General features: G+C 38.7%; 1 long non-coding RNA gene across 1 annotated transcript; it reads right to left on the bottom strand.

Annotated features, from left to right (window-relative positions):
• LOC116724705 (uncharacterized) lies at window positions 1-1,241 on the bottom strand. The gene is made up of 2 exons (XR_004340259.1): window positions 682-1,241; window positions 1-483 (listed from the first exon to the last, which is right to left on the bottom strand). It is a non-coding gene; the product is annotated as an uncharacterized LOC116724705 (long non-coding RNA).
• Between the last annotated feature and the right edge of the window lie 3,843 nt (window positions 1,242-5,084).

The raw sequence follows: 5,084 nt of genomic DNA, 5'->3' as shown, positions 1-5,084 counted from the left end.
AAAAGTGGTTTAATCACAATTAGTTCATGATTTAACAAAGGACTGTGATTATTTTCTCACATGAATCCTTTAATGAATAAAATCATCATTTGAAAACTGTTTATTGAATTTAATTAAGTTTTTCTTCATCAAATATTAAAATCAGATTGATGATCTGAAACATTTCAGGTGGACAAAAAGGCAAAACAGAAGAAATCTGTAAAGGAGCAAATACTTTTCACAGCACTTTATGTTTCAGGTCCAAAGAAATCAAGCGGTCCAGTCTGGATTTAGAAGCAGAATGTTCTGTTTAAGGTGTGACTGGAGTCCAGTTGTTCTGGGTTTCTGGATGAGTCCAGAACCTTCTGGATCAACCAAACCAGATGCTCAGATCTTCTCATCTGGAACATCTGGGAGAGCTTCTGACTAAAACTACAGACATCAGGTTCAATGAGGATCTGAGATCTGAGAACGTTTCTATGAAGCATTTTAATCCTCTTGTCTCTGTTAGGTGGACAGTGGAGAAAAAGAAGCAGAAAAAAGCAGAACTAAGAACTGGGACATGATGGAAACCAGAACTTTCTGACCTCAGATCTGGAAAACAAACTTTAACTGAGACGTTACTGAAGCTTGATGTTCAGTTGATCCAAATCTAAAGCTGGTCTGCAGGGACGACTTTAGGGTTTGTTTGTTTCTGCTCACCTGGAGCACCAGCCGGGTGGAGTCAGTCTGAGTTCCTTCATCATCTAAAGAGAGCTGGAGAACATTGAAGATCCTCCTGGAAAAAATGGGAGCTTTGGAAAGAAATGAGCAGGAAGAGAAAGAAAAATGGATCTTCATCACTTCTGAAGTGGACGACATCAGAGTTGGATTCAGTGGAGTCACATGAAGAACAGAACACTGAGGCTAGAATAATAAACATCATGCTAAATATTAGCTGCAGCTCCGTCAGAAGAAGCTTCAGGTTGAATCTAAAGGAGGCTGAAGATCTCAAAGTGGATGAGAGGAAACCTGATGAGCTCTACAGTCCACTAGATCCAGATCAGAACCCTGGAGAACATCTACGCTGGAAGCAGAGCCACAAGCTAGAAAAATATCCAGGTTTCTATCCAACCTGAACACAGGAAGTCCTTTCTTCTTCTGCTGCAGCTGAGAAGGTCCTGCTGCAGAACTGAAGCCACACAGTTCCTCCACAGCAGAACAGAGGAGGTTCTGGAGGAGACCAGGGTCCACATCTGGACTCAGAGTTCTCCTGAGCTTCAGCAGAGGTGCTGGGTTTGGTTCTGATCCGCCTCTGTTCTGGTGTCTGATCTTCAGAGACCATCTGAACCGACCCATCAGAACTCAGTTGAGGTGGTGGACGATGAGGATGGGGCGTGGCGAGGAGGAGGAGGAGGAGGAAGAGGAAGAGTGCCGTAATCCATCTCTCTGCTGTGGAGACCTGAGGGAGTCTGACAGAGAAACATTAATTATATGAAACATCAGCCTTGGAATTACAATAACACTATTATTACTATTGTTGTTATTACAATAATAATGATATTAATGATAATAGTTTCATCAGTTTTTTCAGTTGAGAAAGTAGGTAAATAGCATTCCTGCAGTATTTCTTAAAAGTGTCGCTTCCCCAATGTTGATATTGAGAGTTAAGTGTTTGGTTGGAGACGTCAGAACAAGAGACGGCGGCACCGTCTCCCTCTCCTCTTCACGCTCTACTCGGCATAAAGGTCATAAATGTCTCTGCTCTGGTCTGTGGGAAAACATTCATGGGGATCAACGTTCAGCTTGGATGCAACAGGAACAAAACAAAGCTGCAATGAAATGTTCAAGCTTTAAGAATAATAATTTACACCAGTTAACTGGTGGAAATAAATTTGGTTAAACAAAACTTTAAGCAGAACTCCACTAAAAAGTTTCATTTCCAGGATTCCAACCACAGATAGATGTTGGAGGAATTTGTGGAATGGTCGGTCATCACACACGTCTTCTGGGACTGACCACAAATAAAGACCTTCTGGGAGGAAATGAAACAGGAGATTGAGGACATTCTAAGGACAGATCTCCCCATGGAGCCTCTTCTATTTCTGCTGGACATAAACACCAAGGATTTACTCACTAAAGATCAATGTTACATATTGTTGCACCTTCTGCTACTAGTAGCAAGAAAGACAATTACACTAAACTGGATTAAATCCTGTTCACCAACTGTTGCTGAGTGGAGAAAAACTGGAACATGACAACATGATGGAGCGTCTGACTGAACAACTAGACATGAAAATAGATCATTAAATATGAAGTTTTGAAAATAAATACTTACGAAAATAAATCTTTAGTTTTGAAAATAAATATTCAGTTAGAAAAAAATAGTTTAAAAATCTGACATTTATGAATGTATGAATATTATGGTTAAAATATCACTTTGAAAAATGAACATGTGTTTTTTCTCTATGACCTGCTAAATGAACGAAAATATTGGTAATTCTTTGTACCATCAATCACCTTGACAGTCATGGTCAAAAGTAAGTACACCCTTTTTTATCTCCTGATCTGCTGCTGCAGTTTTGATCTAACATTTGATCTGTGGAGCTGGAATCTTCCTGATGCTGAAAAGAGCAAAAATCAACGTTCCAGATCTGTTGTTCCTGAACCAGAAGCTGCTCTGAGATCAGTTTAGTGAAAATGTTTGTGTTGCATTAAAATCTGAAAAGAGGAAATCCAGGAGTTTGTTTCAAATCCAAATGACGTCAACAGGTAAACTTTGTTCTGACTCCCCACTAACTCTGACCAGTCAGACCAGTTTGGGCTCATTTCTCATCATAACACTTTCAGTTTAAACTCACCTGTTCAGGTGTATCACCCACTTCTGTTGTGTTGTTGTTCTGTTGGGTCTCAGTTCATCGTTCAGATGTTCTTCATCAACTCTTTGGATAATTTGAACAAACTGTAAGTTTGCTTTGTTTCCTATTTGAACTTTGTCATCAGGATATTCCTGCTTGTTTCTGCTCTGATGTTTGGAGAAAATGTTTTTGAAGAGCAGCTAAAACTTTGAGTTGATTTCAGCTCAAAGTTTCATCTCTCTTCTCTTTGAAAGTTAATCTACAGAATTATTAGATTATTGATGATATGGAATCAAACATGATGAACAGCTGATGTTTCTTTATTTTCTTCTGTGAACAAACAGCTTCTTGTTTTAATTTCCTGGTATCAAACTCTGGTATTCAAAGGTAAAGTCAGAACCAACAGCGTCTTGTTTCTTCTTTAGAAAAAGCAAATATTACTTTTAAAATATTGATGTTGAAATGTCTTCAATTCATTCAGACTGTTAAATAGTTAATATTTAATGCTGCATATAATCCACTTCTAGAGTTTAATAATTAACTAAAATACTTCCTGTTGTTCAGGTTGAATCAGTGAATGTAGCTAATCAGAGGAGGAGCAGCTGATCTTTTTCCAGCTCTAATGATGTAAAGGATGATCATAGTTTACATCATCAGTATAAACTTTCTACCTTAATTTGCAGTGGAATCTGCAGACCTGATCAGATCCAAACATCCCATTTTCAGGAGTCACTGGTTTCATCTTTGTCATTGTTCCAGCTGCTGAGGTCAGAATCCAGAAACCTGTAAAACCTGGAGGTTGAATGTTCAGGTTTTCTCCTCCAAACTTCCAACAAGCTGCCAACCCTTGTTCTCGTTCTTAGTTTTTATTTTTGTTTGCCATAATTCCATGAACCCAAACAATAATTGCTGTTTAGTGCTACAGAGAAAAAGTGGTTAGAGATTTTTATAGAACCAGCAGATGCTGACCTTTGACCTGCTGTGGAAGGACTAGTTTTTGACTCACTGTTTTTTGGTTCTGAGTTCATTTTAAGAGCTTCTGAGGAACAAATGAGCTTTTATTCATGTCCTGGTAAATGAACAGTAGAACTGGTTCTGGTTCTGATAACCTTTTACCATCACTGACATATTTGGATAATTTAAAAACACTTCATCTGTTTAATAATCAGACATCATTCAGGTTGTAGTTTTACCACCAGAGGGAGACAAATCCCCACCAATGAAGATTCCAGTTGGTTCCCAGTCCAAACAGGTTCTGGTTCCATTAGAGCTGAACAGAACCTGGATCAGTAGAATAACAGCAGCAGAATGTTTGTGTTCAAACTGGGAGTCATGAGTAGATTTTATGTCTTCAGACGTCAACAGATAAACTTTCCTCTAACAGTTCTCAGCCTGACCAGTCAAACCAGTTTGGCCTCATTTCTACTCAGATTAATTTCTGATTAAACTCACCTGTTAAGGTGTGGCACCAGTCTGGTTCTGTTGGGTCTCAGTTTGTTGATCACATATTCTTGTTCAACTCTTTGGATCGTCTGAACAAACTGTAAGTTTTCTTTGTTTTCTACATGAACTTTGTCTTCAGAAACTTTTCTGTCTGTTTCTGATTTTTCTCTCTGATGTTTCTAGAAAATGTTCACCTCTAGTTTCAGATCAAACTTTAATCTCTGTTGTTTTAAGGTTAATCTATGTGATTATTGATGAACCAGAATCAAACATGATGAACATCTGATGTTTTTTTCTTGTCTGAACAAACTGATCAGATTCTGATCTCCACCATTAGAGTCAGACACAACATAGTTGTCCTACTTCCTTTCAAAATTAAATGCTGCTAAAGTAAAATGTGTTCAATTCAGTCAAATTACTTAATACTTAATCTTAATGCTGCATATAATCCACTTGTAGAGTTTAATAATTAACTAAAATACTTCCTGTTCAGGTTGAATCAGTGAATGTAAATGTTGCTCCATGTCTCCATCTAGTGGACTGATAGTAGAAGTGCAGCAGCTGATGGCAGCTTCCTCTGCCTCTCTGCTGTCTGACTGCATTCACCTGACACTGATATGAAGCAGAGAAGAAGAGCCAATCAGAGGAGGAGCAGCTGATCTTTTTCCAGCTCTAATGATGTAAAGGATGATCAGAGTTGATGTGCAGATGAATGATGTGTGTTTCCTCTGCAGGTGAAGGTAGAAAGTGTGTGTGAGCTGATGTGAATTCAGCAGCATGGATCAGTGTGAGGACAGAGAGGAGGGAGTCCCTCCCTCTAAAACC

This window comes from Xiphophorus hellerii, chromosome 8 (assembly GCF_003331165.1).
Source record: "Xiphophorus hellerii strain 12219 chromosome 8, Xiphophorus_hellerii-4.1, whole genome shotgun sequence".
Classification (NCBI taxonomy): Eukaryota; Metazoa; Chordata; class Actinopteri; order Cyprinodontiformes; family Poeciliidae; genus Xiphophorus; species Xiphophorus hellerii.
The sequence above is the reverse complement of the archived record's forward strand: the minus strand, read 5'-3'. Positions and strand labels throughout refer to the sequence as shown.